The sequence below is a fragment of the Lutra lutra genome, chromosome 1 (assembly GCF_902655055.1).
Source record: "Lutra lutra chromosome 1, mLutLut1.2, whole genome shotgun sequence".
Taxonomy (NCBI): domain Eukaryota; kingdom Metazoa; phylum Chordata; class Mammalia; order Carnivora; family Mustelidae; genus Lutra; species Lutra lutra.
In genome coordinates this window covers 38139776-38152160 of record NC_062278.1, presented here as the reverse complement: position 1 = coordinate 38152160, position 12385 = coordinate 38139776, and positions in this window count along the sequence as shown.

The following is a 12385-nucleotide window of genomic DNA, read 5'->3' as shown; positions in this document are numbered from 1 at the left end:
TTTCTCTTCTCCTTTCCCTCCCTCCCTCCCTCTTTCTTTCTTTCTTTCTTTCTTTCTTTCTTTCTTTCTTTCTTTCTTTCTTCCTTTCTTTCCTTCCTTCCTTCCTTCCTTCCTTTTCTCAAAACTGAAGAAAACAAATACTGAAGAAAAAAAATACTCTCCCTTCACAGGAAACTATCCAAGAGAAAGAGTGTGTTCAAACGTTGTAAAATGGGGATCTCCTCCCAATAGCAAATTTCAGCATTGCTTAAGTGTCTTAGTTTGGGGTTTATTTTATATAAGCCTACAGGTTTTAGGCATCTTCTGATTTCTTTCCACCTGTATCCCAGCCAATATTCCCCTTTTAAAATTTTTCTATTGATACATACATGCCATCTGGCAAGTGCTGTCAATAATTTTACCATTGATGACCTTTGTTTGTGTAGTCATTGCATCCCCAGAAGTTAAGTCACTTTCAACTTTCTACAGTGGATGTATCTGTTGTTCCACAGTATTCATGAGGTGGCATGTATTTGCAACTTCTCAGTTTATTTTCATTTCTAATATAGTGATAAAATAATAAATATAGTCATTGTGTTGAGGGAGAAAAGGTAAAAGTTCTTCACAGTTGAGATGTTCTTTATAGTACTTATTTATGACACTTTACTAATTCAGATATTTGGCATTCTGGGGGATCCCCTTAACAGTTTAACATCTTAATTTCTTAATATTTGATTGAGCTAACACTGATAAAGTCTATCTTTATTAAACCTAATACTTTTAGCATAATGTATGTATATGATATTGAGGATATTAAGATTTCTCATACATTGTGAATACATTTACTTTGGGTTTGTATTTTGTGTTACTTTTTTTTTCTTTTAGCTACTGCCTTTTTCTTGTTAAACCACATTGATTTCTTCTCCTTAGAGCTCCTTCTATTTGTAATATATATATGTCAACATCTATGTAATATTTATATGTTGCATACATAGAATCCTGCATGTCAAAGTGCCAAAAGGTCATTTGATTCATGTTTAATTAAAGCTATGAGTACATAAAGAGCATCTTTTTTCAAATCTACCCAAATTCATCAGGTAAAAAAAATCCATAACAGGGGAACACCTTCCTCTGCGTCTCTTAACCAAAACAAATTAGTCATTTAGCAGCAAGTATTCAGGAACTCAATGAGGAATACTTTTGTTTAATTTGCTTAGTTGTGTAATTGCCCAGTACAGGGCTTAAGATGATGGTGAACCCAGAAAAGCTTCAGATTCTCCATCTGCATTACTATGCCAATGGTTTTATTTATACTGTCAGTTTGCTCCTTGATCAATTTTCCTCTAATGTAATACCATTCTGAACTGTAGACTATTTTGCAGACTTTATTTCTTTATTTATAATTAAAAGAAATATAAACTATAGCAAGTGCCTGGGTGGCTCAGTCCATTAAGTGTCTGCCTTTAGCTCATGTCAAGAATCCTGGAATCCTGGAATGAAGCCCCAGGTCAGGCTCCCTGCTCAGTGGAGTATCTGTTTCTCCCATTCTCTGTAGGCCTCCTCCTGCTTGTGCTCTCTCTCTCAAATAAATAAATAACATCTTAAAAATATAAATAAATAAAATAAAATAAGCTATATCAAAAAATATGTGTGTGTATATATATATATATATATGTATATATATATATATACATATATATAGCAGTTTATTACTATATTTTCTGAATTGGACCATAGTATTTATTTTCCATATCTATTTCTTTCCCATATAATACTGTGATATTTTTCTGAAACTTGCTGATGACTAGCGTTCTTCTTTACAATTCACAAATTTAACTATAAATAATTTTTGCTTTTTTAATGAGACAATAAACTAGCTTATTGATTGAAATTTTACCCAAGTGAATTTCTTTGTCACCACATTATTTGCTTACCCTCAAACTTAGAACTTTCAATCACTACTCTGAATATATGATTCTTACACTAATTTTAATTGCTGTTCATGTATATATATGTTAATTCAGGTTGCTATTAAGAAATACATAAATCATTATGTCTACATTTTTATATTATGAAAATGATAATAAGGTATCATTTATAGTTATTCTGATAGTGCATAATTAATAAAACAATTTATTCATATCTGTTATTTCTTCTTATGACCTCATTTCCCAGTGTTAATTTATTTTTTGCCTTTTTACTGAAATATATGACAAAATAACAAAAAACAAACACAAAAATATGTAGCATGATTATTATAAGGCAAACAATATTAGAACATACCACTCAGTCAAAGAATGCAACTTTGTCAGCATCCCTAGTTGATAATGTATATGCTCCATTACCATCACAATCCTATTCCCTCCTACCAAATGTAACCACTATCCTTGCTTACAGTAATCATTTTCCTTACCTATAACTGTTAAAGGATATGAGTCAAGCTTTGATCTGTAGAAATTTCTGCAGTTGTGAGTTTTGTCAATTGCATATTCACTGTATACTTACTGTTCAACATTTCTCTGTCATCGTATCCCTGCAAAATATCACATGGATCCAGAGGCTTGATCATAACCAGATCCAAGGCTGTTGGCCAATAGGAATTTCTTAAATATGTTTCCTGTTTTTGGTGGGGGGGATCATAACCCTCGTAGTTTCAATAACTATTTTAATATCTACTGTGATAAGATGTTCCAGACCCATTTTGAATTTCCTGCCCCAGACTTAGAAACAGACATTTTTCTAAGAAGTCACAGTCTCTGGAGTGGGCAGTCATTTTTTAAATGAGTAGTATAGATATTCATTGCTACTAGGCTAATCACTGATTTGTCCTTTGCTGAGGATGATATTAGGGAATGTGTGTGTGTGCACATTTGTTTAGTATTTATTTCACCATGCAAAGAAACCTGGTTGTCAATAACAGAAGAAGAATTTGAATATTCTATAATTTGCCTTATCCCACGTTAAACACAGAGCACACTTGCTTCACATTTCCTTTTCTTGAATATATCAAATATTTTTATTTATTTTCTTATTGTATAAAAACTTGTCTGTGGAAATTATAAAGAATGATAGAAACAGTAGTATTATAAAAGAAAAAAAAACTGATGATAATCTAATTTTCTTCCTCTTTTAAATATTTTACTCTATTTTCTTAAATGCCCAAATAATTTTTCCTTTTTTTAAAAAGTCAGTATATTTATGGAACATCCCTTGGTGTTGGTCATCCTAATTCAGTATTCACAAGTATATAATGTGATTTTTATTGTGTTTTATAAAGTGTATCATTTTTTTTTAAGATTTTATTTATTTATTTGTCAGAGAGAGAGAGGGAGAGAAAGCAAGCACAGGCAGACAGAATGGCAGGCAGAGGCAGAGGGAGAAGCAGGCTCCCTGATGAGCAAGGAGCCCGATGTGGGACTCGATCCCAGGACGCTGGGATCATGACCTGAGCCGAAGGCAGCTGCTTAACCAACTGAGCCACCCAGGCGTCCCAAAGTGTATCATTTTAAAATATGTATTTTTGTTTCATGAAGGTTATTTTACATATAACTTTTGTATTCTGTCCTCTTACTGTTGATTTTTCTTAAATTAAAAAAAAATTAACATATTTGATCTTATTTGCCTCTCAATATTTGTGCCTTTGTTTTGGGTCCATTTTATCATTTGTTACTTACATTTTTAGTATATTTTTTAAATCTTGAAATAATTTCAAACTTACAGAAAAATTAAAAGCACATTACCAATAATACTATTTTTTTCCTGAAACTTTGGATAAATGTTTTTTTCATGGTTCCCACCATCACTATATAATTTACCATGTATTTCCTATACAAAGGACTTTGTACAACACAATCATAATAAACTATCAAAATCAAGAAAGTAACATAGATATATTATTACCATCTAATCCTTAAGCACATTCAAGTTTTGCCAGTTATCCTTCTCAAGACTTTCTCAGATTTTGCCAGATTTTTTTTTTTTTTTAGTTTATTCATTTGACAGACAGAGATCACAAGTAGGCAGAGAAGCAGGCAGAGAGAGAGAGGAGGAAGCAGGCTCCCTGCTGAGCAGAGAGCCCAATATGGGGCTGGATCCCAGGACACTGGGACCATGACCTGAGCTGAAGACCGAGGTTTAACACACTGAGCCACCCAGGTGCCCCATGATTTTGCCAGATTTGTAAACTAACAAATTAGTCTATTGCAGCTTCATGGATACTAACCATATACATGTGAACCTTGGGTTGGAGAGAAAAGACTTTTATTCAGTACAGCAAGCGAATGAGCCTCAGACTTGTGTCAAATTCTCTTACTGCCCAATTCCCATGGAGATGATGTGGTGTGTTTTAGGAAGTTGCTGTAGTGTAATAGGATTATACCACAGTTAAAATCTTTGAGCTAGGAAACCTCCCTATTTTTGTAATGGTCTGGAAGCTCTCCTCCCTAACTTTTGCCATAGAGAGAGACATTATCCTTTTAATTAGTTATTGCAGTTAGCAAACAAATCTGCTATCTGCTTCACAGAAAAGCACCATCTCTCTTTCACAGGGCTGTTTGTTTCACAACCATTTTAAAGAGCACAAAACAAATTCCAACAGTACCCATGTTCACAAGAGCTGCCAAAATGTGAAGGACTCACAGAAAATTATCTGCCCACATCCCAACAACGTATTTTATTTCTCGTGTCTCCTTGATCTCCTTCAGCGGACAAGGGCTTCTCAGTCATTCTTTGACTTCCATCATCTTAACATTTTTGAAGAGTCCCTTATTTTGTAGTGCCTCTCAATTTGGGTGGCTCTATCCTTTTTCATACATAGAGTCAGTTTATGAATTTTTGGCAAGGATACTATAGAAACAATGCTCTTATCTCCATGAATCCTATTCGATTTGTCTCATTACTAGGAATGCTAACTCTTAATTACTTTATTAAAGTAATATCTACCAGGTTTCTCCATTAAAAATTACTGCTTTTCGGGGGGAGGAGTCAAGATGGCGGAGAAGTAGCAGGCTGAGACTACTTCAGGTAGCGGGAGATCAGCTAAATAGCTTATCTAAAGATTGCAAACACCTATAAATCCAACGGGAGATTGAAGAGAAGAAGAACAGCAATTCCAGAAACAGAAAATCAACCACTTTCTGCAAGGTAGGACTGGCGGAGAAGTGAATCCAAAGCGACTGGAAAATAGACCGCGGAGGGAGGGGCCAGCTCCCAGCGAGCGGCGGAGCAACGGAGCACAGAATCAGGACTTTTAAAAGTCTGTTCCGCTGAGGGACATCGCTCCAGAGGCTTAACTGGGGTGAAGCCCACGCAGGGTCAGTGTGGCCTCAGGTCCTGCAGGGTCGCAGAAGGATCGGGGGTGTCTGAGTGTCGCAGAGCTTACCGGTATTAGAATGGGGAAGCCGGCTACAGAGACAGAGCCGAGGAGTGAGCTCTCAGCTCAGGGTTACCTTGAACCAGTCGCAGGCTCGGTCAGCTCGGAGTGCGGCCAGAGGCCAGGGTGACGGGAGTCATTGGGCGCTGTTCTCTGAGGGCGCACTGAGGAGTGGGGCCCTGGGCTCTCGGATCCTCCAGGCCGGAGACCGGGAGGCCACCATCTTCATTCCCATCTTCCAGAACTCTATGGAAAGCGCTCAGGGAACAAAGCTCCCGAAAGCAAACCCAGCAAACCCTAGCGGATTACTCAGCCCGGCCCCGGGTAAGGGCGGTGCAACTCCGCCTGGGGCAAAGACGCTTGAGAATCACTACAACAGGCCCCTCCCCCAGAAGATCAACAAGAAACCCAGCCAGGACCAAGTTCACCTACCCAGGAGTGCAGTTTCAATACCAAGGAGAGCGGCGGAATTCCAGAGGAGGAGAAAGCAAAGCATGGAACTCATGGCTTTCTCCCCATGATTCTTTAGCCTTGCAGTTAATTTAATTTTTTTTCTTTTTCAATTTTTTTTCCTCTTCTTCTGCTAAATTTTTTTAACTTTTACCGTTTTCTTTTTTTAATGTTTTTTAAATACTTTATCTAATATATATATATATATATATATATATATATTTCCTTTTTATATTTTTTATCGGCTTTCTTTTTTTTAATAGTTTCTTTTTTTTTTCTTTCTGAACCCCTTTTTATCCCCTTTCTCCCCCCTCACAATTTGGGATCTCTTCTGATTTGGCTAAAGCATATTTTCCTGGGGTTGTTGCCACACTTTTAGTATTTTACTTGCTCCTTCATATACTCTTATCTGGACAAAATGACAAGGCGGAAAAATTCACAACAAAAAAAAGAACAAGAAGCAGTACCAAAGGCTAGGGACCTAATCAATACAGACATTGGTAATATGTCAGATATAGAGTTCAGAATGATGATTCTCAAGGTTCTAGCCGGGCTTGAAAAAGGCATGGAAGATATTAAAGCAACCCTATCGGGAGATATAAAAGCCCTTTCTGGAGAAATAAAAGAACTAAAATCTAACCAAGTTGAAATCAAAAAAGCTATTAATGAGGTGCAATCTAAAATGGAGGCTCTCACTGCTAGGATAAATGAGACAGAAGAAAGAATTAGTGATATAGAAGACCAAATGACAGAGAATAAAGAAGCTGAGCAAAAGAGGGACAAACAGCTACCAGACCACGAGGGGAGAATTCGAGAGATAAGGGACAACATAAGACGAAACAACATTAGAAGAATTGGGATTCCAGAAGAAGAGGAAACAGAGAGGGGAGCAGAAGGTATGTTGGAGAGAAATATTGGAGAGAATTTCCCCAATATGGCAAAGGGAACAAGCATCAAAATCCAGGAGGTTCAGAGAACCCCCCTCAAAATCAATAAGAATAGGTCCACACCCCATCACCTAATAGTAAAATTTACAAGTCTTAGTGACAAAGAAAAGATCCTGAAAGCAGCCCAGGAAAAGAAGTCTGTAACGTACAATGAAAAATATTAGATTGGCAGCAGACTTATCCACAGAGACCTGGCAGGCCAGAAAGAGCTGGCATGATATATTCAGAGTACTAAACGAGAAAAACATGCAGCCAAGTATAGTATATCCAGCTAGGCTATCATTGAAAATAGAAGGAGAGATTAAAAGCTTCCAGGACAAACAAAAAATGAAAGAATTTGCAAATACCAAACCAGCTCTACAGGAAATATTGAAAGGGGTCCTCTAAGCAAAGAGAGACCCTAAAAGTAGTAGATCAGAAAGAAACAGAGACAATATACAATAACAGTCACCTTACAGGCAATACAATGGCACTAAATTCATATCTCTCAATACTTACCCTGAATGTTAATGGGCTAAATGCCCCAATCAATGGACACAGGGCATCAGAATGGATAAAAAAACAGAACCAATCTATATGTTGCCTACAAGAAACTCATTTTAAACCTGAAGACACCTCCAGATTTAAAGTGAGGGGGTGGAAAAGACTTTACCATGCTAATGGACATCAGAAGAAAGCAGGAGTGGCAATCCTTATATCAGATCAATTAGATTTTAATCCAAAGACTATAATAAGAGATGAGGAAGGACACTATATCATACTCAAAGGATCTGTCCAACAAGAAGATCTAACAATTTTAAATATCTATGCCCCTAACGTGGGAGCAGCCAACTATATAAACCAATTAATAACAAAATCAAAGAAACACATCAACATTAATACAATAATAGTAGGGGATTTTAACACTCCCCTCACTGAAATGGACAGATCATCCAAGCAAAAGATCAACAAGGAAATAAAGGCCTTAAATGACACACTGGACCAGATGGACATCACAGATATATTCAGAACATTTCATCCCAAAGCAACAGAATACACATTCTTCTCTAGTGCACATGGAGCATTCTCCAGAATAGATCACATTCTTGGTCCTAAATCAAGTCTCAACCGGTATCAAAAGATTGGGATCATTCACTGCATATGTTCAGACCACGATGCTCTAAAGCTAGAACTCAATAACAAGAGGAAATTTGTAAAGAACCCAAATACATGGAGACTAAACAGCATCCTTCTAAAGAATGAATGGGTCAACCAAGAAATTAAAGAAGAATTGAAAAAATTTATGGAAACAAATGATAATGAAAACACAACGGTTCAGAATCTGTGGGACACAACAAAGGCAGTCCTGAGAGGAAAATATATAGTGGTACAAGCCTTTCTCAAAAAACAAGAAAGGTCTCAGGTACAACTTAACCCTACACCTAAAGGAGCTGGAGAAAGAACAAGAAAGAAACCCTAAACCCACCAGGAGAAGAGAAATCATAAAGATCAGAGCAGAAATCAATGAAATAGAAACCAAAAAACCAATAGAACAAATCAACGAAACTAGGAGCTGGTTCTTTGAAAGAATTAATAAGATTGATAAACCCCTGGCCAGACTTATCAAAAAGAAAAGAGAAAGGACCCAAATAAATAAAATCATGAATGAAAGAGGAGAGATCACAACGAACACCAAAGAAATACAGACAATTATAAGAACATACTATGAGCAACTCTACGCCAACAAATTTGACAATCTGGAAGAAATGGATGCATTCCTAGAGACATAAACTACCACAAATGAACCAGGAAGAAATGGAAAGCCTGAACAGACCCATAACTAGTAAGGAGATTGAAACAGTCATCAAAAATCTACAAACAATCAAAAGCCCAGGGCCAAATGGCTTCCCAGGGGAATTCTACTGAACATTTAGAGAAGAACTAATTCCTATTCTCCTGAAACTGTTCCAAAAAATAGCAATAGAAGGAAAACTTCCAAACTCATTTTATGAGGCCAGCATCACCTTGACCCCAAAACCAGACATGGATCCCATCAAAAAAGAGAACTACAGACCAATATCCTTGATGAACACAGATGCAAAAATTTTCGCCAAAATACTAGCCAATAGGATTCAACAGTACATTAAAAGGATTATTCACCATGACCAAGTGGGTTTTATTCCAGGGCTGCAAGGTTGGTTCAACACCCGCAAATCACTCAATGAGATACAACACATTAATAAAAGAAAGAACAAGAACCATATGATACTCTCCATAGATGCTGAAAAAGCATTTGACAAAGTACAGCATCCCTTCCTGATCAAAACTCTTCAAAGTGTAGGGATAGACGGCATATACCTCAATATTATCAAAGCCATCTATGAAAAACCCACCGCAAATATTATTCTCAATGGAGAAAAACTGAAAGCTTTTCCGCTAAGGTCAGGAACACGGCAGGGATGTCCGTTATCACCACTGCTATTCAACAGAGTACTAGAAGTCCTAGCCTCAGCAATCAGACAACAAAAGGAAATTAAAGGCATCCAAATCGGCAAAGAAGAAGTCAAACTATCACTCTTCGCAGATGATATGATACTATATGTGGAAAACCCAAAAGACTCCACTCCAAAACTGCTAGAACTTGTACAGGAATTCAGTAAAGTGTCAGGATATAAAATCAATGCACAGAAATCAGTTGCATTTCTCTACACCAACAACAAGACAGAAGAAAGAGAAATTAAGGAGTCCATCCCATTTACAATTGCACCCAAAACTATAACATACCTAGGAATAAACCTAACCAAAGAGGCTAAGAATCTATACACAGAAAACTATAAAGTACTAATGAAAGAAATTGAGGAAGACACAAAGAAATGGAAAAATGTTCCATGCTCCTGGATTGGAAGAATAAATATTGTGAAAATGTCTATGCTACCTAAAGCAATCTACACATTTAATGCAATTCCTATCAAAGTACCATCCATTTTTTCAAAGAAATGGAACAAATAATCCTAAAATTTATATGGAACCAGAAAAGACCTCGAATAGCCAAAGGAATATTGAAAAAGAAAGCCAAAGTTGGTGGCATCACAATTCCGGACTTCAAGCTCTATTACAAAGCTGTCATCATCAAGCAGCATGGTACTGGCACCAAAACAGACACATAGATCAATGGAACAGAATAGAGAGCCCAGAAATAGACCCTCAACTCTATGGTCAACTCATCTTTGACAAAGCAGGAAAGAATGTCCAATGGAAAAAAGACAGCCTCTTCAATAAATGGTGTTGGAAAAATTGGACAGCCACATGCAGAAAAATGAAATTGGATCATTTCCTTACACCACACACGAGAATAGACTCAAAATGGATGAAGGATCTCAATGTGAGAAAGGAATCCATCAAAATCCTTGAGGAGAACACAGGCAGCAACCTCTTTGACCTCAGCCGCAGCAACATCTTCCTAGGAACATCACCAAAGGCAAGGGAAGCAAGTGCAAAAATGAACTATTGGGATTTTATCAAGATCAAAAGCTTTTGCACAGCAAAGGAAACAGTGAACAAAACCAAAAGACAACTGACAGAATGGGAGAAGATATTTGCAAATGACATATCAGATAAAGGGCTAGTGTCCAAAATCTATAAAGAACTTAGCAAATTCAACACCCAAAGAACAAATAATCCAATCAAGAAATGGGCAGAGGACATGAACAGACATTTCTGCAAAGAAGACATCCAGATGGCCAACAGACACATGAAAAAGTGCTCTATATCACTCGACATCAGGGAAATACAAATCAAAACCACAATGAGATATCACCTCACACCAGTCAGAATGGCTAAAATTAACAAGTCAGGAAATGACAGATGCTGGCGAGGATGCGGAGAAAGGGGAACCTTCCTACACTGTTGTTGGGAATGCAAGCTGGTGCAACCACTCTGGAAAACAGCATGGATGTTCCTCAAAATGTTGAAAATAGAACTACCCTATGACCCAGCAATCGCACTACTGGGTATTTACCCTAAAGATACAAACGTAGTGATCCGAAGGGGCACGTGCACCCGAATGTTTATAGCAGCAATGTCTACAATAGCCAAACTACGGAAAGAACCTAGATGTCCATCAATGGACGAATGGATAAAGAAGAGGTGGTATATATACACAATGGAATACTATGCAGCCATCAAAAGAAATGAAATCTTGCCATTTGCGACGACGTGGATGGAACTAGAGGGTATCATGCTTAGCGAAATAAGTCAATTCGAGAAAGACAACTGTCATATGATCTCCCTGATATGAGGGAGAGGAGATGCAACATGGGGGGTGAAGGGGGTAGGAGAATAATAAATGTAACAAGATGGGATTGGGAGGAAGACAAACCATAAGTGACTTTTAATCTCACAAAACAAACTGAGGGTTGATGTGGGGAGGGGGTTTGGGAGGGGGGGTGGGGTTATGGATATTGGGGAGGGTATGGGCTATGGTGAGTGCTGTGAAGTGTGTAAACCTGGCGATTCGCAGACCTGTACACCTGGGGATAAAAATATATGTTTATAAAAAAAATAAAATTAAAAAAAAATTACTCCTTTTCCTATTTAATTTAATAAGTATTTCATGGGAGGGCACTTTGTAAATATCCTATTCCTCATTAATAGTCACCATGCATTTTATTATCTATTAAAGATTTTTGCCTGAATTCATTATTACTTTTATGGTTAACAAATGGTGATTTTCTAAATCTATTCTTCCATTCTGCGTTTATTCATTGTCATTCTAGCTTAGAGTTTTCTCATTTGTATTTTCATTTATTTCTTTATATTAATATAGATTTATTGATTTCTATTTCATTTAGTGGATTGCAATTCATTCCTATCATCAATTATTTTACTTCTCAAATTTTTCAAGATTCGTCAACAGGGAACAGCTTCAAGTCAATTTCAGTGGTTTTTGACAGTTTTGTGGTACTGACATTAAGCGCAAAGAACAGTTTCTAGAAAGCAAGATCTGGATATTAGGTAGGCTATTATCATTGGGTGTTAATTATCCACAGGTTTTCACAATGGACAAAGATGAGAGATACAATTTGATTATATATTTATTGCTATATTACATTTATGTTTACATTTACATCTACCCCTATATATGGAAAAAGATGAATTCATACTGATAACTCCAATTCCAATTCTATATCCAGAAATGTTCAGGAGGAAAGGGAGTGGGCAAAGGAATGTAAAAAGCATTTTTTTTACTCAATATTTCATTTTAATTTGAAAATGTTTCCTCATTTTTGTCTAACATTTCTCTTAAGGTATTATCTGTGATGGTTATTGATTCTTATGTTTCTTCTGATTTAGTCATTTCCAGTTTTTAAAAATCTAATTCCTTCTTGAGTTCTTCATCTTATTTCTGAGATTTTCTAATTCTGACTTAAGTTTGTATAAAATGTGTTTTGTTCTTATTACCTTTGAGCATATTTTGAAATAATATATTTTTTATTTGTTTTTTGGGTATGCTTTTTAAAGTGCTTTCATTGTAGGGGTGTTTTTGTATGCCTTTACCTTTTTTATGTCCTAATGACTTTGTAAAGGATTTGACTTTAATACTTTTTTTGCTCTTATTAATGTAAAATTGGTTTTCCTGGCTTTTTAGAATGAGATGTAA